Below are 23,528 nucleotides of genomic sequence, written 5' to 3'. Positions count from 1 at the left end.
ATTCGAATTATTCAAATTATACAAATTATAAAATTCAACTTGAATAATTTAATTCGATTAACTCAAAATTAAAAAAAAATATTTTTTTTCAAATTAAATCAAGTTTTTCTCAATATCTAATGTTTTGTTTTAAAATTTTATAGAAAATAGAAAGCTAAGTTAAATATTTGAATTTTTGTTTAGAAGGAAGATGAAAACAAAAGGTTTCTATTTTTTGAAAAGATTTTTAAATTTAAATTCTTGGTAAAAATATATAATTAAACTTTATCATTGTATAAGTAAAGTAGAAGAAATAAAAGAATTACTTAATAATAATTAAATTATAGTACAAAAACCATTAATAATTTTCTTAACAAAGTTGGTTTCAAGACACTAACTCAGTTATCTTGCTTGCAGCATATATAGTTATAAAAAAACGAACGTAAGGGTGGTAGTGCAATGGCTGCTCATTTTTTCCGGCCTATTTGGGTCAAGTATCCATGAAGGAATATGCTGAAGGGAAGCCTTTATACGGATCGCCAAGTGTAGCGAAATTGTCTGCTCGTGAAAATACAACCTGTAATCATATACTCCAGGAATCAATTACCTTAGCCTTAAGCTAAGACATCATAACCTAAGATTAAAATTTACCACCATTGATCATGATGCATTATATTCTCTTCTAATGAAACCCAACATATTCAGTACTTGCAGACATATTATCTAGAGTCTTTGTCATGATTAAGGAGTCTTGATACAAAGGGTTGGCTTGGAGAAGATTGCGGCGGATTTGCCTTGGGGGCGAAGAGCCGTATAATGCTAAAAGTGAGATGATCAGTTCACTCCCAAGATCCTCTTACCTCCAGCACTGTTCGGATTTCCGCCCTCCAACCTCCTCCATGCTAACCCTATACAACACAGATATGCTAACAGTGCAGCCAAAACTTTTCCTGGGTTCACATATCATTAACAGACATATATGGAGTTTACCTGGTAATCTAAAAGCGTTCCTGTCTTAAAACCAGCTGCACAATAATCAAAATAATATTCCCATGTCCGCATGAACTTGTCATCAAACCCCAAAGCCAGGACGTCGCTGACAAGGAAAACAAAATAGATTCCATCATATCATGTTTTGTAACAAATGAAAAGATGATTTTCAGGTTGATTAAAATCAGAACAATATGAAAGGGATAGTTGCATGAGTACCTTGTATTTTCCAGGAAATTTTTTCGCCACCATCTTAGTGTGTGATAATAACTACTTCCTATATTTTCCACATGCTCCACACTGCGCCCGCAATACTCCTTAATGGATTTGTATTGTTGAACAAAGAAAAAAATATATGTGATTGTCTAAAGAAGCAATGCATGTTGTTACCAGAATCCTGATGCAGCTGCCATAGCTGACAAATGCGTGTTGAAAGAAAGCAGCATTCCACCAGGGAAGATATATTCCTTTATAAAACCTGCTGTTTGCTGGACTTCTTTGGAAAGCTCCTCTGGCAATGTTATGAACTGATAAAAGCCATTAACATTCTAAAAATATGGGCACTGAAGAACCGATAATTGGAATGTTGAAGTTACTATTAAAGCTAATACAATGGCAACATTTCTGTTTTCACCATTTTAACATTACCTGAAGAACGAAAAGCCCATCTTTTTTCAATAACTGGTCACAGCATCTGTAAAACTCCTCAATGTATTATTTACCAACATGTTCTACCATCTCTCTAAAGAATATAATCACAATTATTAGTACCATTTATCATGTAATTACTAAATATAAATTTAACTAGGGAATGTATATAACTTAAACAGATATGATTCTGTCATATTGGTTTGTCTTAGGTGGCGATAGTCACAGAGAAGTAATTTGATGTATTCCTGATGATTAAAAACTTGTTAACTATGAAAACAACTATTAACAGAGTTATTTGCAGGCTCGAGGCATTTTCAGACATGGATACCTCAAGTCCAGCTTCCTTCACTTTATCTTCAGCAAATTTCAGTTGCTTCTCTGATAGAGTGATGCCAGTATACTTGCATCCTGTTCTTTTGACAACTTCAATAGCTAAGATTCCCCAACCACACCCAATGTCGAGAACTTCATGCCACTTTTTGATTCTTGTCTGTACGTATTAGGAAACAACACAACTTGTTGGAAATTGGCCTGCATGCAGCATGTGAAGATTCATGCACACAAGAATTCATGCACATAAGTTGTCCGGGTAAAGTACGTACAAGAATCCATGCACATAAGTTTCCCGGGTAAAGTACGTGCAATTGAAGATGTTAATGCTACTGGTTCATCTCAGTTTCATTTTGTTACCTTTTAACAATGTTTTTGTAATTTAGTTCATTTTGAATTATGTTTGGATGACAAATTGATTTAACTTGATGGTCAAAGAGCTGGTTACCAGCTTTGTTTATGTGTGCAAGTAATATCACCTAGTTCCAATGTAATAAGTGAAGTTAGGTAGTGTTTAGGTGATGAATTTGTTGATCTTTTGACCAGCCAATGACTGGTATATGTAATGGCTTTGAGCCAAAGTTTCTTTTGAATGAAATCATCAGATTTTCTTCCATATGCTCCATCTTTCTTTGCCTTCTAAAAAACTTTTAAGTTCTGTTCTTCATTCTTGACAGTAGCTAAAAGCTTGAACTCCAAGCATTTTTCCTTCATATTTTATCCGGGTATAATACGTTGCTGGTGCTCTGTTTGAAATTCTTATTTTACCCGGTTAAAGTGTGTTGAAACTCCAACACAACCGATAAATGATCGTTGCAATGGAAACCGAAGAATGAGGATGAGACCATTATGAATTCTCACTTTCTCAATTAAAGAACTGATTTTTCTTCGTTGTGCAACGTCCAAATGTTCTTTGTTCATGCATTTTTCAAGAAAGAAATTCATAGAAGTTGGGATCCTAACCTTAAAAACTCCAGAAGAGTATTGCATCGTTTCACCCAAGTATAGAGTGAAAAGTTCATTACCCTGCAAACGCAATTTGCAAAGAATTACTTAGCTTTGATTTAATTAAATCCTGTTGCAATTAGGCATTGTGAACAAAAGAACCCCTCTATGATCAAGGAAATCCTTATTCTTGGGCCTCAAAGCTCGAACATGGAAATATGTAATCCATAGTAATCAATTAGCAGCAGGTGTAACTGATGAAAACAATTTTCAGATCCTGGTTATGACTTATGACACCATTCTCATGCAACCTAACTGGATTGTTATTTAAGCAGCAAAAGCTGAGTGTAAACATAAACATAAATTAATTCTACAAAAAGATAGTCCAACAGTTCTAACATCTTGAAATCAGAGTCATGATCACTTACCAGATCATAATGACGAGAAATGTTCCTGCGAGCCTGTGTAACAGTGTTTTGCCTCAAGAGATGCTTAGTGAAATACTTTGCAGATGATATACTAGTAGTGAACAGTGCAGGTGAAAACCAAGTCCTGCAACCAATTAAGTGTCAATGCTTAATATACCAAATTATTTATTAGAATTTCAGTCCAGATTCTTCTTCAAGCTATACTAAACCTTCTTTTGTTCGATCCTGAGCAGCCGAGTTCAACTCTTTATTGACAACAAGTATCTGCAAAAGTTATCAATGAAGATTCTGATAAATTATCAGTACCTAAATTGCATTGTGTTTATAGTAGTAACACATCTCAATAACCTTTTCTTACCTGGAAAAGATTAAGAAGACCTTTGTCCTTATCAACAAAAGAAAAATCTCCATTGATATATGCATCTGCAAGGCCTAGATCAGCTTCTTTCATGATCTGAGGGAAAATACATACAATACTGATATGCAGTGGTGACAAAAGTGTGTGTCTTATAGTGCCAATAATCAAATTGTGTAAAACAAAAGGCAATAGATTTTAATGTTAACTACTAATCCAACTTGATGGGAAGTTCAATTAGATAACAAAATAAATAGCAAACATGAATTAGGAGTAAGTAATGTCAAGTGTCTACCCTCCAGTAAAACTGAGGATTGTGCACTTTCAGAACAGATTTAAGAGGACACTTTTCCATGTTCCCTTTGAAAGTGAAAATTCTGCCTCCTTCCTCTAAGAAACTGGTGAATGCAACACAGTAAATTGTGTCAAATTCAAGGAGGAAAACGTGCACTGAAATAACAAAATGGTAAAACCATTGAGTGATTGTTTTTAAGAACTCACATTATGCAGCCTGGTGATACAAATTGTTGAAAGAATTTAGCAACAAAGAGGCATGCCATTGTTTCCATGAAAGAAGGTGACAAATGCTTTGGACTGTACACAACAGATGAATGCTTTCCCAAGATACCATGTGCAGCATCCATACCAGCCTGAGAAGAAGAGCACCTTATAAGAAAATTTCTTGAAATAGGACAATGATTCTTAAATTCAAATTACATAAATCATTGGCTTCAAAGTATAATATAAATAAGATTTACATAAGCATTTCATGTGCTATTACTGAACTTGTAATTTCGTTGTAGCCTAAACTAAAGGCATTTATCTTACTGAAATAAAATTGAACCATGGTTTAGAAATAAGCAAGAAATAACTAGATCAGTTACCTTTAATTCATCCTCATGGGAGTCATAGCCTGAAAGAATTGTAAATAGATGCTTAGATTGGAGGCCGTTGACATGATTCATTGTCATCTTATAATGAAAACACTAATAAAAGTCATCTGTCAAGCTAATGAGGGTTTTAGAATACAAGGAATATAAAAGTACAGCACAATGACAGTAGCAAAAATATTTCACTGACAATCTACATGAACTAGAACTAGAACTAGAAGAATACTTGTTGGAGTTTCAACACACTTTAACCGGGTAAAATAAGAATTTCAAACAGAGCACCAGCAGCAACGTATTATACCCGGATAATATATGAAGGAAAAATGCTTGAAGTTCAAGCTTTTAGCTACTGTCAAGAATGGAGAACAGAACTTAGAATTTTTAGAAGGTAAAGGAAGAATGGAGCATATGGAAGAAAATCTGATGATTTCATTCAAAATAAACTTTAGCTCAAAGCCATTACATATACCAGTCATTGGCTGGTCAAAAGATCAACAAATTCATCACCTAAACACTACCTAACTCCACTTATTACATTGGAACTTACAAAACTAAACTTGTACACTTAAGTAAAGTTGGTCATCAGCTCCTACATCATCAAACTACATCAAATGTAGGCTTAAACTAAGTTCAAAACGAACTAGAACACATTTCATAGACTTGGTTACAAAAGAAACAAAATAAACAGATTCAGTTACACGTACTTTACCCGGGTAACTTATGTGTATGAATCCTTGCACATACTTTACCTGGGTAACTTATGTGTAAAAAATTCTTACGTGCATGAACTGCATGAAGGCCAACTTTTCTGGTTCAAGATGCATACTTCACCCTGTAATAGTACAATAATTTGATATCTTTTCTTTTCTTTACAGCTGCATGCATGGCTTGAGCTGCTTCTTGAAACTTTGGCTTCTTCACATGCTGCATGCAGGCCAATTTCCAACACTCCTTCTTGGCTTGCATGCTGCAAACTCTTGTTCTTTAAGCATTCTCTGATGATTTGGTTCACTAAATCATTTTTCTCATCTCCTTTTGCTTCTAAATCTCTTTGAAGGTCCTCAACCATTTGCTTCAACTCTGATTTTTTATTCTCCATTTCATTCAGTTTTTCGGATGACTTTTGTTTCTTTCTCTCAAACTGCAATTCCAGTTTTGCTTTCTGGATATGAAGAGATTCCAACTGCTGCTGCAATGTGTTTGCCTCATCTATTAACCTCTGTACTTGATTTGATGCTTCATCATCTTCAAATGCCAAATTTTCTTTCAACAGAGCCTTCTCAGCTTGCAAAGTCTCCTTCTCTGATAGCAGATTAATTTCCTGAGCAGTCAAGTTCTTCATACCAGACAATGATTCACTGTTATCATCCTCAAGTTTCTTCGTAAGAATAAAAATTTCTTTTTCTGTCTTTTCCAACATTATTTCGAGTTCTGAAATGCGGGATTGGAGTCCTATATTTTGTTCTCCTAGTTTTTCTGCTTTACTTGCTTTGTTCTCTAATTGCTCCGCCATATCTCTGTTAGTTGCTTGCAATGATTTCAACTCAAGTTCCAAGCTAGTTACATGTGCTTCTAATTCTTTTATCTGAGCAGATGTTTGGTTCCCATGCATATCATGCACCTCTTTGAGTGTCAAAAATTTCCTTTCTTTCTCAACTGAATTAGTGAAATTTTCAACCGAATCTTCTTTGGTTAGCTAAGCCATTGACATGTAGTTGGCATGGCTAAGCCTCTTGTGACACAACTTGGATTCATCTGCAGCAGCTGTGTAGGCACTATCTGGACTCTTATTCCAGTCCACAATAAAACTTTTTTCTGTCATAGCTACTGTCATGAGCTTGGATCCACTAGGATCACTAATCAGGCATTCTTTACCTTTGAATACAACTGAATAGCCCTTCTCAAGTATTTGAGCAATGCTAAGCAAATTTCTATCAATTTCAGGCACTAACAAGACATTTTTAACAAGTTTGGTACCTGTAGGAGTGCTTATTAGCACATCTCCTTTGCCTTCAACTTGATGAAGTGTCCATTTCCGACCTTCACATTTGTTTTGAAGCTTCTGTCAATTGACTTAAAAATGCTAGCATCAGGGGTCATGTGGTTTGTGCAACCACTGTCTATCAACCATCCATCTGTAGCTTTTCCTTTAACAGCTGAACAAGAAATTGCAAAAACTTGTTCTTCTTGGTCATTGTCTTCTTCTACTACTTGAGCTTCAGCTCTTGGCTGCTGGGGTTGGTTGTATCTTGGTCTACCTTTGTTTTTGCAAACCCTTTCTACATGACCCATCTTTTTGCAAAATCTGCACTGCACATCAGGCCTGAACCAACATACTTTACTCGGGTGACTTGCCCTTCTGCAGTGTGGACAGGGTGGATATCTTTCTGCACCATCTGCTTTAGGCTTGTTTGACCAGGTATTCTTGCCTTCGTAGGCAGAGGTGCTCGAGGCAGACTTGGCTTCGGCTTGAAAGGCACCTTCTTGGTGCTCCTCCGATCTGCTGGCCCTCCTTTGCTCTTGTGCATACAGAGCATTGATCAGCTCTGTTAAAGAGATGCTGGTCAGGTCCCTTGAATCTTCTAAGGAGGATATTTTTGCTTCATACCTTTCTGGTAAGGTAGAGAGCACTTTCTCCACAATCCTTGCCTCACTAAAATGCTCACCAATGAGCCTTATGCTGTTTACTACAGCCATAATTCTGTCTGAATACTTCTTGACAGTTTCCTCTTCCTTCATCTTTAAGTTCTCGAACTCCCTTCTCAAGTTCAACAACTGCTGCTGTCTTGTCCTCTCAGTACCTTGGAACTCCTCCTTAAGCTTGTCCCAGGCCTGCTTTGGAGACTCACAAGCCATGATCCTGGTGAAAATAACATCAGAAACACAGTTCTGAATGCATGACATAGCCTTGTGCTTTTTACTTTTTTCTTCAGAGTACTGCTTCATTTGAGCCACTGTTGGATTTGCTCTCAATGGTTCTGGTTCAACATCTGAGTTAACTACCTCCCATAGATCAAATGCCTGGAGGTAGGTTCTCATCTTGACTACCCAAATGTGATATCCTTCTCCATTGAAAACTGGAGGTGCAGCTGGTGAGAAGCCTGATGAAGCCATCGTTTTTTTTTTTAAAGTTTGCTAGAACAGGTCCCTTAAGAATGCAGCTCTAGATACCAATTGTTGGAGTTTCAACACACTTTAACCGGTAAAGTAAGAATTTCAAACAGAGCACCAGCAGCAACGTATTATACCCGGGTAATATATGAAGGAAAAATGCTTGAAGTTCAAGCTTTTAGCTACTGTCAAGAATGGAGAACAGAACTTAGAATTTTTAGAAGGTAAAGGAAGAATGGAGCATATGGAAGAAAATCTGATGATTTCATTCAAAATAAACTTTGGCTCAATGCCATTACATATACCAGTCATTGGCTGGTCAAAAGATCAACAAATTCATCACCTAAACACTACCTAACTCCACTTACTACATTGGAACTTACAAAACTAAACTTGTACACTTAAGTAAAGTTGGTCATCAGCTCCTACATCATCAAACTACATCAAATGTAGGCTTAAACTAAGTTCAAAATGAACTAGAACACATTTCATAGACTTGGTTACAAAAGAAACAAAATAAACAGATTCAGTTACACGTACTTTACCCGGGTAACTTATGTGTATGAATCCTTGCACATACTTTACCTGGGTAACTTATGTGTAAAAAATTCTTGCGTGCATGAACTGCATGGAGGCCTTTTCTGGTTCAAGATGCATACTTCACCCTGTAATAGTACAACAATTTGATCTCTTTTCTTTTCTTTACAGCTGCATGCATGGCTTGGGCTGCTTCTTGAAACTTTGGCTTCTTCACATGCTGCATGCAGGCCAATTTCCAACAATACTAAAAAAGCCAATTTCCTCCGCTGATAAATTACTTCTCCCCTAATGGTTGAACCTCATAAAATTATGGCCAAAATGTCAGGCAATAAAAGTAATAAGGTCATCTAATTTCATTAGAAAGATCTCACCACAGAACCAGATTCCTCTCTTCCCCTGAATCTGACCAAGCTCAAGTGAACCTTTTGATGCAGCAACAGAGGGAATTGCACAGCTAGTCGACCACTTAAGCATGGTATCATTTGGGGTATGGTGTGGGTTAACAGTCAGAAAAAATGGCTGACTTGTTTTCCCAACATTCTGAAAGATGTAACAGCAACAAGGTAGCATTATTTCAGTTATAACTTGATAAACAACCGAGTATTTTAGTAATTCTGATGAGATACATGGTATCTTACAAGATTCTTTTGCGCTTCCCTAGATGTTAGGCATAACAAACTATTTTTTTCATTTCTGATTCCGAACTAGTTATGAAAATCGTTAGCTTAATATCTAGTTTTGTCAGAGAAGTTGCCACATACCTGTAGCGCATTGAGCCAGTATGTTAAGCATGCTTTATTTTCTCTACCATTGAGAAAATTCAGTGCACTTCAAGCTGATCTGTTCTTAGGCATTAAATTACTATCACGGTGAAGGTCGATATCACTGACAATGGAAACAACTTTATGTAGTAAGCTTTGGAAGAAAGAAGGTCCTGCCTTCTAATGAACTACGACATTTTAAAGCATATCAAATTCCTTATGCTTTTGTAAGAGAGACTCTTACATCTGATCTTAATGTGTTGTGTCAGTGAAAGTATATGAACCATGCTATAAAGGGAGCAAAATTAGATATAATGGCATCAATGTCATGAGAAGCATCAAGAAAACAATGGAGAGTTCCAAATAAAAGGGACTTTAGGTATTCAAAAAATTCATTTCAATGATGACATTGAAAATTTCACATGTTAAAATGATTATATATGCACACTAACGTTAAGCATATAGATCAAAGAGGTAGTGTAAATTCTAGTACCTAGAAGCATATTGGAATGCACCCAACACTCTCTTTTCTTCAAATGTTGGGTTTTCTAAGAGTCCTAAGGCTTTGGAAGCAGAAACAGCCAATATGCATCCATTGTAAGTTTCACTGAAACCATCTCCACGGACCACAGTGGTACCTGTTAATCCATTTATACAAAAAAATTTCAGAGGTCTGTAAACCTATGATGGGAAAAATGTCTTGCATCTAAATTGGAATTTGCAAGAAAATGGTGCTCAAAGAAAGTACTCACCATTATCAGCAGGCAAAACACTTTGTACTTGACAAGCAAGTTTAAATGGACAACCTCTACTCTCCAGCATATCTCTGACCTGATTTTATTGAATTGGAACATAGTTTTAATTAGTTTCATCAATAGAACCTTAAGTTTTACACTTTTGAACAACCTATTTCACAAAAAAGATGAAAATATAAGGGAGTCAGAGAGTTTGAAATACTAGAAATATGCACCCTTTTAACAAAATATGAGTGCCTTCTGATAGTCAACCACTGCGGCTGTCCAAATAGCTGCAGATGGAAGTGAAAAAGGAAAAAAAAAATCGCATAACGGTTAGTGATCGGGAGTCGGGACAATGATTGTGATAGCCATAGGTAGAGCTTGCATGAATTGTATAATCACTAAGTAGCATCCGTTTTGGAAACTAATCAGACACCTGGTATAAGTGGTGAGTACGCCAAAATGAAAGAACGGAGAAGGCTGAAAAGCTCATAACATCTTCCCTGGAGCTGGACCACATTGCACCACATATGGGAGCCTGTAAAATTTCAATATTGTTATTAATTAATCCCTATACGTTGGTATAAATAAATATATATAAATCCTTCAGCAACTCACCAGATAATTGTTCTGGAAATTTTCCGAGTAACCCCTTGACTTTAAAAACTGTCCCAAGGTTTCATTACGATCAATGTCTGGGTTGTTCTCAAGCAATTCAAGGTAGCTGCAACACAAGTCCAAAAGTAAAGAAAAACATAAGCGGTAACCAAAAGAAGTCCAATGACCGGCAAGAGAAATGGCAAACCTCTCGACATCATTCCCGAACTTGATAATCTCTCTGAGGTTTCGCCAGTTGAAAGGATTCAACAGTTTCTTCTTTTGAGCAAAGTAGTTTGAAAAACCATATTGGCTGCACCATTCATAGCCATTGCCTTTGTCATGGCTGACAGAGAATGAAACATCAGATGTCTCCACATCAACTCCAAGGCTATCAAACATCTCCAACATTGTTGCATAACTTGCCTGTCAAGTTATCCACATGTTTATTCCTTGTTTTGTACCCAACTTGTGAAAAAGCTTCACAAAAGCATAAAAACCGGTTCCATCATCTAAACTTTTTTTTGCTTGATCACCATTTCTTTTTATTATAATACTATAAGAATTGTCCTCTGCTTTGCTCAAACCTAGTAACTTTTAAGAGCTATAACTAATTCACTACCCTTTTACATAGGCGAAAACTTATGCAGGCAGCCTTCTCCATGCAGTCGAATTTTGGTTAAAATGTGCTCTAAATTCCTATGATTTTCATACATTTGGAATTTAGTCCCTCTAGTTTTCAAATTTAAAAATGCAATTTCACTTGTTGATACGGTTAAAATTCTTTCAAGTACATTACAATGTCATTTTTTTTATTTCATGGCTACCAAATTAGTATTTTTATTTTCAAAATATCAAATCAAACATGTGAATTTAATTAAGAATTTTAACTATATTAACAATTAGCTCCGAACTTTGAAATCTTAAATTTCTAAAAATAAAAATAAAAATAAATTAACTAAATTTCAAATGTAAAAAAATAAAGAAAATTTGAATATATTTTAACATTGAATTTTCATAAGATACCTTTCGTTTTGTTAATGGTAGAGGAATTTAGTAGCTCATAATTTAGCCGGTTTAAGTTTAGATACTTTTATCTTTTTATTTTTCTATTTTGATTCCATAAGGTTATCTTGACCGAGCTATTACTTTTGCTATTTAATTTTTTTTTCCAAAATAATAGAGTAATTGTACTCTACATTCTTAAATTATGATTCCCATTTTAAATTGATCTTTGAATTTCAAAATGTTATCGCATAACTTTTAAAATTAAAAATTAGAAATAAAGTAAAACTAAAATGAAAGAGTGCAAATAATTTATATAAAAGTTTTAAAAACCTCAAAACCAAGATTTTACAACATTCATTTGTATGATATTAATTTTTTTAAAATTCATTTTAAATTATGTCACATAAGATTGATCTCTCATTAAACGATTAAATTAATGATTTTAATAACAGAAGATCCTATGTAATGACCCAAAATTTACGAGTATCGGAAAAGTACATTTTTGGGTCTCCGTTTTCGTGAAACGGATTCGTAAATATTTATTAAAAATATTTACGAAGTTAGTTGTGTGGTTAAATAGGTTTTGGCTTGGTGAATTAGCTTAAACTATGGATAATTAGGTATAAGGACTAGATTGAATATAGGGAAAAAGTTAAATTATAGAATGGAGAAGAGTCAAGGGACTAAATAAAAAATTAAACCTAAATTTTTACAAGTGTATGGTATAGGCAATCACATGTGTGGTATTTATGTACATATACTTGTACAAATTATATACATTACTTATTATTTAAGAATTATTATTATGTTAATATATTATATTATATTATATTATATTATATTATATTATATTATATTATATTATATTATATTATATTATATTATATTAAAACATAAAGTAAATAAACAAAAGAATAAAAGAAATAAAAAAGAAAAGAATGAACAGAGAATAAAAGGAAACAGGGGAGAAAGAAAGGAGAAAGAAAAAGAAAAATTAGGGTTTAAGGTTTGAAGTTTAATTGGCAAGTCAATTTAGTCTCTTTTCTTGTAATTTTGATGTTTTTAGAATTCCTCGAACATAATACTACTTGATTTATGTTGAAATTTTAGAAGTTAGTGAATTTTTAGATGTTGTTCATGTTGAATAAATTGAAGAATTAGGGGTTAAATTGATAGAATCTTAAGTTAGAAATGAGAAAATGATTGAGTTGTAAAATAAATCTTAAGTTTTGAGTAATAGGGACTAAATTGAGAGAATTTTGAAATTAGGAATTTATGGTGAAATTAGAGAGTTAAATTTAGTCTTAAGTAGTTGTTGAATGAAAATAAAGAAAAAAATTTTGAAGAAAATAAGGATAAATTTTATTTAGGATTAAATTGGAATTTAGGCAAAAGTTGTGTATAAATTGAAATATTCAATGAGAAATTGTGTGTATTGATGATTTTTAATTGTTTTAATTCTGTAGCTAACGTTGAGTCAGAGACCTCAGCTAAGAAAGGAAAAGACAAGATTAACGAGGAATAACTCGAGAATTACGATTTATATTTCTAAAATCTGAATCTAATAATTAATTGTTATAATTATTATTTAATGTGTATTAAGTGAATTGAGGTAAGTACTTGATATTATGGTATTGAATTGAGTTGAATTAAATTTATGAGTATATGTGATTATTTGATATTGAATTGAATGTATGTGAATTTATGATTGGTGTGGATTTTGATTGAAATTGAATTGAGAAATTGACATTGAAAACCCTATTAACTGTATCAGGCTGAGTCGGATATAGTTGGCATACCATAGGATTAGAAGAGTTTAGGGATACTTCAACCACGAGTCAATGAGACACTAGGTTTCAAATTAATACTTCGAATAAATTCAATGAGGTATTGGGTGCCACCTTACTTCGGCATGGCAGATAAGACACTGGGTGTCAACTTATTACTACGAATTATCCAATGAGGCACTAAGTGTCATACTGGTGTGTTTTGGTTGGATCCGTGTATCTGTCAAAGTCCAAGTCATGTTAATAGGGGTAAATAAATGAATTGGCAAAAAGATTGATATTGAATGGTATTGAATGTGAATTTTGAAATTGAACATTGAATTGAATTGTACAAATGAAATGCATAAACCAAGGGTTCATAAAAGGAGTATTATTATTGCAAAATGATATGTGAATTAAAGTGAGAAAAAGCTATTTGAATTAACCATTGATGTGAAATGAAGGTTAAATGTATAAAATGAATTATTTATTGGCTAATGTTTATATTTGATTAAAAGTATATGTTTTATAATGTTATTTCCTTTGAAGTAATTGGATTATTTCCTTTGAAGTATTCGGATTATAGAAATACCATTGAGTTTATACTCAGCGTACAGTTTGTTTCCATGCGCAGTTTAGGTTAAAGTTCGATCGTTGAATCAGCATTCAAGGTCGATCCCGAACTCATTGTGGTGAAGTACATTTCTTTTTTGGTAAATGGCATCTACCTAGGATGTTGTGTTTGTCATTTCGAGAAATGTTTGTAAATAATGTTGCAATATGATAATGGTTAGTTATATAAATATATATATATGAAATGTTAAAGTTATCAAATGATAAGTTTTAGTAGTAAATTTGTATGAAATTAGAATTGGTTTGAATGAGTTTTAATTAGATTGATTTGGTTAGTATATGTGAAATACCTATAAGAGTACATTGGTTAGGTATTCAGTATGATTAATTAAACATATTTTAAATGTTTGGATTGGTTGAATGTTTGGTTTTAGTGTTGCTTGAGGTTCAAGATTTGCAGGGTTGGTAAACTTGATGTATAAGGCTCATTTTGAGTCCATACAGCTTGGCTTACGGGTGTGTGACCAGATCGTGTGAGACACACAGCTTATACATGAACGTGAGGCTAGGCCGCATGTCTCTTGCAATTTAAAATTTTCAAAACAGAATGCCCAGAAATCTCCGCACGGGTAGAGACAAGGGTGTGTGTCTCAGCCGTGTGAGGTACACAGCCCAGAACATGGGCATGTGTTTCGACTGTGTGAAAACTGCACTTAATTTTTGTTTAAGTCAGAAAGTTACACGGGGTTAGACACGACCTAAAGCACGGGTGTGTCTAGGGTCACACAGGCGTGTCCCTAGACCACACGGGCATGTGAGCCCTGTACTTAGAAATTTTTTTGAAATTTCAGGGAAATTTTCTGAACTTCCGATTAAGTCCCCATTTGTTTGTAACACGTGATTTAGGTCTTGGGGGCTTATTAAAATGACATTATGATTAAAATTTTATGATGTGTATATTATATTATTATATAATTGTTTGTATTTGTTCTGAAATGTTTGGTAATGCTTTGTAATCATATTTCGGCGATGGATAAGGTTAAGGGGTATTACATCTTATTGATATAATACCAGGGGATATAATTAAAAGAATGTTTTAAAATTTGAGGACCAATTTAGAACGAATGTCATAGCTTAAGGATGTTTGGTACAAGTAACACAAAATAATAATATATTATAATAGCCCTGTTTGGTAAAACTTAGAGCACGTTTGGTTCGCTGTATTGGATTAGAGGTGTATTGGATTAGAGGTGTAATAGCAAATCAACTGTTTGGTTGAATGTAATGGAATAGAGGCGTAATAGTAAAACTGTATTTGGTTGAATGTAATAAAGGTGTAATAGCATAATGGAGAAAACTAAAATGACCAGAATACCCTTAGCATAAATTTGTTTTGGTAAATGATTATTGTTATTGTTATTTAAATTTTAATAAGATTATTTATTATCAAAAATAAATAATTTAATCATATTTAAACATAATTATTATTAAATATATTAAATATATTATAATTAAAATATATAATTTAATAAAATTCTTAATAATTAATATTCTTATATGAATTTACTCAAATCATAATATATGATACTATAAAAGATAATTTGAAATGATTAATATTAAATATATTTTAATTAAAATATATGATTTAATAAAATTTAAAATAATTATAACTAATAAATTATCTTATATGAATTTGTATAATTTAAAATAATTATTATTACATATAATTTAATAAGATATAATTTCATAAAATTATTGATAATAAATTTTCTTATATGAATTTATATAATTTAAAATAATTTAAGAAATGACACCTTTTTCCCTTGAACTAAAAGTAGCTGCTAATGCTCAAGCACACAAGAATACACAAGCTATTACTTCAGTGCATGCGCACAGTCACACCCCTTGGGTACATTCACATTTAAGAGGATAATATATACTAATAAACCAATAACAAATAAAAATTTACAATAAATTCATGCCAATTTCCCCTTCAAGAACTTAACAACGGTAAAACACAATAGCTCTAACAAACAAGTTCCAAGCAGAACACAATATTTATCTCATCAAATATACCTCTAAATTGGAGATATACTCTCTAATAATATACCAAAGCTGAGTATTTGTATCCATCAACTGTAAATTACACAGATGAGAAGTAATTTTAGGTGACAGACAACTAGAAAAGAGGCAAAAGGGCCATGAGTTTCATGATGCACACCAAGAATTGGAAACCACTCTCAGTTAATCTTGGAGCTTCTTTATCTCTGTAGAAATAGACATAAATACATCATGACACCAATCGTGAGATATAGAACCCTCAATATCTATTGCATAAAAGAAATGAAGCTAAAGTTCATGGCATGATATAACACCTCTGACGCAAAAGACCACGCTGAAAAATTCTCATCATGGAAGAGCTGAAGCTCGTTGATTTTTCAGCTTGTCCTGAACTTATAAGTTGCAGCAAGAAACACTGCTTAACAAAGCTGAAGTAAGAAGCAGCTCAAACATAAAAACTAAACAGTTGAGCAAATTCAAAACTAATTGCATAATTCCGCATCACATACACTACCATTAAGAACATAAATTATGCCAATGACAGTTCTAACTTTTTCCCTATAAACATACTCATGCATATACAGTATCTCACAAAGGTTCTCTAAAAAATATTTATTGGATGGGCAAAAGCGGATAATAAGTTCTAATCCTTCCGATTAAATTTAGAAAACTTAGCAAAGAAAAAGCCTTTTGACTGATATTTATTTGACCAAGGGCAATCAATACCATTAAACCATTTATGTTTAATATATTGCAATGTAAGAAAATCTATACCCCAGCATGAAAGGCTGCATAAAATTTAAATATTTGATAAGTGAATGGCCAGTAAGACCAAATTTGAGAGGTATGTCCCCAGAACAGAAGGTGAAAAAAGAGAGAAAAAACTGACAAAACATAAGGTAACCTATTAATCGTATTGCAAGGCAACCTGGAAAACCAATGGTATGAGATGAATGAAGAAACAAAACAGAAAATACTATATGGTTTGTACTCACTCTCAAATTTGATTAGAACAGCCATTATCCACCAGTGATATCTTGAACTAAAGTAGCTCAGAAGACTACCAAACGAAGATGACAATGACAATAGAAACAAAGAATATAAAGGTAATAAAAGACATTCATGCTCGACACATTGTAACGCTGGAAAACCAAATACAGCACAAAGAAGCACTAATCAGGAAATGGAATCGCATTCCCCCTTTTTTAGAAAAGAAAAATGAATAAGATTCCTTAAACTCGTTTACAGTACAGAAACAAATTGAAGAAACAGATCTTCAACCCACAAGCATTATATTTTCTTAAAAGCACAAACATAATTTTCCATTCTTCTTTAACAGAATCATTTCTGCAATTCCAAACATTACAACCACAAATTTATATCACATGCACAAAATCATTAAATTGTACCTGGTGCAACATTTTTATACTTGCTGCTCCACATGTATACATTAGAAATGTTCGACAACCTCCACATATGAGTTGAGCCATTTCCATCCCTGCATGCTTATTTACAAACTTGGTGATCAAGCCATAATAATTTGATTCAACTTATTTACATATCGAAACACAAGGAATATTACTGACCACCCCATGTTTAATTTTTCTTTCACTTAAATTTTCTTATTTCTCTAATAAATTCTAGATAACAACACCATAATTAGCATTAACAGATGGTTTCGAACTATCTATCAACAAAGGAAACCGACATGAAAAAGGAAAAAGAAGATTCATCAATTGAATGCCGAAATAAGAGAACTTCCCAACCAAATAAAAAGAAAAGAAAAATACCTGCGTGAGTGATTTGGTGTTAGAAAATTGATGGAGGTGAGAGAAGAAGAGAGTCGTGGTGAGGCTCTCACAATTGCAACAATCCTTCCAGTCGTTGCATAATTACTGTCCAAATCAAATACCCAGAATCAATACTTTATCACTCTATCCTTAACATTAACAAAATATAAACAGATAAAAGAGTACTGAAAAAGAGAGAAAGAGGTGAAAGTAGCCATAGATTTGAGCGAAACAAAACAGTAGCCTTGAGAAGAAAAGATATGCGACGGACAAAGCTAAGGAAAATTGGAAATAAAAGATGAAGAACGGAAGAAGTAGAAGGAGGAAAGTTACCTGGATGAAGAAGGAGAAGAAGATGAAGAACGCAATAAGGAGAATGAGGAAAAAATAAAAATTACCTTAAATATCTAGGTCTCCTCTGCAATCAATGGAAAAAAAGGGAAACGTAGAGATGATTGGAAAGAAAGTTACAGAAGCAGAAGATGAAGCTGAGGGCAAAAATTGAAAAAGAAAATCAAAACAGAGACGTAATAGCTAATCTTTGTTTTTGGAAGGGATTAGAAATCGGCGCTGAAGCAGAGAAAATGCCGAATCCGTCCGCAACGTAATAAGCCTGTATTACGACAATACAGCGAACCAAACGCTGTATTCAGTGGGGCCACCGATTCGGGGTGTAATGGATTAGCCATTACACCCAACCAAACAAACCCTTAACTAATAGCTGAAAGTTGATATGTATAAAATGACAAATAAGAGCGTGGCAAAAAATGAAATACAGAGATAATTAGAGGATTTGACTATCTAATCCTCCATTTATACCCAAATAAATTAAAAAAGACTCAAAATTTTATTTACCAAACATTCCGATATATGTGTATATATGGATTATTACCTAACTTCTACACAATAATCTTTGTATATTTCCCTTAAATTATAAGTTAAAAAATTATTCCATTAATAATTACCGAAGAAGTTACTTTTTCATGTAAATGGAAAGGAAAAAAATTGTTAAAATAATTAATTATTTTGCAAATTATTATAAAAATTCAATCATTTAATATAAATATAAATATAAATATAAATAATATAAATATTTTAATAATTTATTATATATATATATATTCCCGTTTTAGTATAACATTTTAAATATTTTTTCTATTATCATCATGGTTCTAAAATAATAATAATAATAATAAACACATCTTATTTTATCAATTGGTCATTAATGTAGTAACAAATGATTTAACTTGCTTAAATTAAGGGTTTTCAAGAGATCAATTTATTAAGCTTAACAAATTTATTAATTTAAAAGTTAATATAATTTTTAGTCTCTAAATTTATTAGTTAGATATAGTAGCAATATTAAAAAAGAATCATTTTTTTAAAACATCAATGATCGATTAATGATGAAGGTGCCGTTGATGCGTCTAACGATACCGATAAATACAGTAAAAAACAGGTATAAATTTTTGCTCTGAGTAAATTTCATAATTATTTATTTATTTTTAGGTAAGTTTCCAAAAAAAAAGCCACAAAAATCTAAAGGGAAAGAAAGAAAACGATAAAAGCTTACTGGATTTAGAAATAAGAGGCGGTGGTCTAACTCAGTGGCATCAAAGTTGACAGTGATTGCATGGCCACCTAGCTGTTCCTCTTTCTCATAAACCACCACGTCAACGCCGCCTTTGGCCACAACATAGGCCGACACCAGCCCTCTTATCCCTCCTCCGATGACCGCCACCACTCCCATCACTCTCTACAACGTAACGTTATGCCTGCAATATCTTTACTTCCATATATAAAAAGAATGCGAAAAGCATTGTTTGATCGCCACCTGTCCAAGATTTACGCTGCCTGGTCTTCTTCTTCCGCAAGATCTCATACGATTCAGTTTAGGTTCCTTTCGTAAGTATAGATACGATGTCATGTGGGAACCATTCAAAACCTGAAGGCTGAAAGATAAAATATCTATCAGTTACAAAAGAATATATTAAGAAAATCCCATAAGATAATTGTCCAGGGTTTAAAGCGTAATTTACAAAGCAGTAAAATAGATTAATAAAAAGATAATAAAAAAAGACCTGTGGTTAAGTATGAGTCAAATTGTTTAATGTGAAGTCAACAAATGTCTTACATGCCTAATGCCTTTTATTCTTCCATTTACCATTTAATATTTAAATATGAGTTATATTAATATTTTTCAGGATTTTTTAAATTAATTCGGTAAAATATAAGTTTAAAATTTATCTATATTTATAAATATTTAATTTAAATTTTAAAAGTATATTATGTTTTAAAAAATTAGTAACTTTATAAATACATTCTTGTTTTCTTATTAATTTTTTTATGTAAATAAAAGGGATAAGGTCATCCGAAATTAGAAGTTGTGAGTAACATTATATAAATAATTCAATATTTTTTTATATTTATATAATTAATTTCTATATGACATGAATTACCTACCAAATAAAATACAGGATAATGTGATAGTTGGCCCTTAAACTTTTTAACGTGATACATTTACTTTGAAAATTTTAATATAATATTTTTTTATTAAAAATGTTAAATTTTAATTTTATTTATCATATCTTTCAATCATAAATTGCCACGTAACATTATGTTTCAGCAAAAGAATCCAACTAATTAAATAGGACTTAAAAATAATTATATATTGTATTGGGCCAAATCCATCCAGGCCCAACAACCTAAACCCTAGCCCAAACACAAAAAAAAAACCAAAGAAAGAAAATCAAATTTTTCTAAAACCCTAGCCCCCGTACCAGCATGCCTATCCTGCTGCCACCCCTGCAAAACAGACCAAGAAGAGCAGATAAACACAACATGCAAACAATAGCAGAAACATTTTTTATATTTGTAATCGGCTTTAAAAGGCCGAATGATGAATGTAAAAAATGGGGGAAAGAATCGATTGTATTTTAGGGGGGATTTTTCTAACAAAAATTGTATTGAACACGAAAAAGAAATTAAAAAAAAAAGAAAGTCAGTTTCAAAACTTAAATTTTCTGTAGTTTTGAGTTTTCTTGAGTTTTATTTTCCTTTTGGACTTTCGTTTTCGCATTTAAAAGTAGAAAAAGACAAGGAGAACGAAGTTTTACCTTGTAAATATGCCGTGAAACCTCTTCTGCTTCGCCGAGATCGAAGTATAAAGAGGATCTCAAGGCTGAAAGAGAAGAACCCCGAGGCTTAAGCATGTTGGTCGCCGTTCACGGTAGCAGATCGGCACTCAAGAGGGAAGCATAGGGTTCGGCTGAAGGAAATGAAATGAGAAAGTTAGGGTTCTATTTTTGGTTCAGCCAAATAAAGCAAGGGAAAGACTTGAGGATTTTTTTTTTCTTTGATTTGTTCTTAAGTGGCTGAATGTATTTTAGGGTTTTAGGCTTGATTTTGTTCAGCTAATGAAACGACACCGTTTGGTGATAGGGTATAATTCCAAATGGGTCCCTATGATGTGGTGTGTACTTTAATTTGGTCCTTTTACGTTTATTTCTTAGTCTTTTTACCTTTGATTTTATTTTTGTTTTGATTGAGTCCCTATTTCATCCAATTTTAACCCTTTTTTATTTATTTATTCGTTTATTTTATTATTCTATATTAAATTATTTCTTATTTATATTAAGTTATTTTATTATATATTTTTAATATATATATTATCTTTTATGTATTATTTATTTTAAACCCTTTTTAAATAAGATTTAAAATTTGTTGTGCCTTTTATTTTTATTTTATTTTATTTATGCTAAAAAGGGGTCATTTTATTTTCTAAGATTATTATTTATTTAAAAGGTATGATTTATTTTATACTAATATATATATACATATTATCAATCTTAAAATTGGCCATAAATCGTTTTGTTATTTATTTTCATATCATTTTTTATATATATTCTTAGTTTACTTTTACATCCGATTTTTTTCCCTTATATAAGGTTTTATTTGATTTCTTATTTTTATCTTATTTATGTATATATTTTTAATATCACATTATTCATATATTTTTATATTATTCCATGAAAATACTTTCAATACTACATTATGCATATATTTTTGTCTATATTATGTATATACTTTTAATACTCAATACTAATTATTATGAATATGTTCTTGGTATATGTATGTATATATATATTTCTTTATTCATATATTATTATCATTATTTTCCACTTTATATTACACTATTTTTATTTTTGTACATACTTTTAATATCATTATTACATATAAATTTTCAATATATATGTGTATATTTGTGTAATATTTTTTTTCAATATTATTATTTCTAGTATGTATATATTATGTATATATTTTTAATACTACTTATACATTTTTATTTCTATTATTACGTATATATTTTAATACATATATGTATATATTTATATATCGTTATTATTAGTTATTTTTTATTATTACTATTTTCAATAAATATTGTACATATATTTTTAATCTAGTATTATATGTTTTATATATATATATATATATATATATGTTCCCTACTATTTCATATTTACATTATTACTATCATGTTTAATACCATATGTTATTATCGTTTTATACTATTATTATTTATATTATTATTATTATCATTCTCGTTATCATTGCCATTTTTGTTGTTCCATGTTTTATTCATTTTTATTTATTCGTTAATTTACTTATGTATTCGATCATTTCATTTTCCTCATGTATTTGTTTATATTTACATATTACTAGCCTTGCTATTATTTCACCTCTTATAATTGCTCATATTATTGTTATTGACACTATCGCACTTATTATTACGTATTAGCACCATAATTTGCTTTTATGTTTTACTATAAATCACGTTATATTTTTACTCAATACATTAAAATATTCTTTCATAAAAGTAATATTCCGTATTTGGTAATTCGAAACAATCGTGCCCTAACTCACTGGGTTTCGATTTCTTCTCATTTTACCTAAATAACGGAATATTATTTTTAATCAATACGAGTTTTAAAAAAATACTTATTTTCGGAGATACGAGGTGTGGTGCCCTAACTTACCGGGTATGACATTTTGTTACCTCAAAATAAGGTCTTTTGCAAATAAAGGCAATATTCGGTGTTCGAAAATTCGAGGAAACGTGCCCTAACTTACTGGGTTTCGATTTTCCTCGTTCACCCTAGCTAACCGAATATCCTTTTCAAAAAAATTAAAATACATGAATTTTAAATAAAGGCAAGCTCATTCTAAAAGTTCGATATGACGTGTCCTAACATACTGGGCGTGACATTTTATTACTTCGAGATGAGAGAGTCCTTAACATCCGTTTTAATTTATTCGATCATTTTTAAATCAGCATTAATACAAAGAGGGATCGTATTTTAAATTCTTTCAAGTTTTCAAATCTTCGACACTAAGACGCTAATTAATCAACTAGGTACCAATTATGGGCGTATAGAGGGTGCTAATCCTTCCTTGTGCGTAACCGACTCCCGAACCTATTTTCTTGATTTGCGTGAACCAAAACCGTTATTTAAATAAATCAAACCATTTATTAAAAACAACCACTTTTATGAGGTGACCTGATCACACCTCATCAAAAAAGATTGGTGGCGACTCATCTACTTATTTTCATTTTCAAAATTTAAGTCGATTCTAGTTTTTCAAAAAATGGTTACGACAGCTTGGTGACTCCACTGGGGACACCAAATAAGAGAGTCAAGCCACAAGTTGATTAACTTTTGTCTTTTTGTCGAAAATTGAAAATTTGGTTTTGATATACGATCCCTTCATTGCATTTCACTCGTTTTTCGTACGGTTTTCATCATTTTATTCTTATTTTCTTTAATCGCTTCAATTTTTTATGCATATATCCTCTCACATTGCATTGCATGACCGTTGTGGTCACACCCTTTAGGTGGGAGTGAGAAACTATTCCTTCGTGAGGTTTTCACCTCCGCACAGGATAGCGGATCACTTTCGGAATATATCCGTACCTATGTCTTCGTGAGATTTTCATCTCCGTGCAGCCATAGGGAAA

The 23,528-nt window shown here is 32.1% G+C and overlaps 1 long non-coding RNA gene and 1 pseudogene across 1 annotated transcript; both read right to left on the bottom strand.

The window, feature by feature from the left end:
- Positions 1-425: 425 nt before the first annotated feature.
- On the bottom strand, positions 426-20,947 carry LOC107895535 (uncharacterized; annotated as a pseudogene).
- Positions 15,637-17,839, bottom strand: LOC107896725 (uncharacterized). Its single transcript, XR_005903467.1, has 4 exons — positions 17,513-17,839; positions 17,132-17,220; positions 16,037-16,137; positions 15,637-15,928 (listed from the first exon to the last, which is right to left on the bottom strand). It is a non-coding gene; the product is annotated as an uncharacterized lncRNA (long non-coding RNA).
- Positions 20,948-23,528: the final 2,581 nt, after the last annotated feature.

This window comes from Gossypium hirsutum, chromosome A10 (genome assembly GCF_007990345.1).
Source record: "Gossypium hirsutum isolate 1008001.06 chromosome A10, Gossypium_hirsutum_v2.1, whole genome shotgun sequence".
NCBI lineage: Eukaryota > Viridiplantae > Streptophyta > Magnoliopsida > Malvales > Malvaceae > Gossypium > Gossypium hirsutum.
Note: the sequence above shows the minus strand (reverse complement) of the source record. Positions and strands in the feature narration are given on the sequence as shown.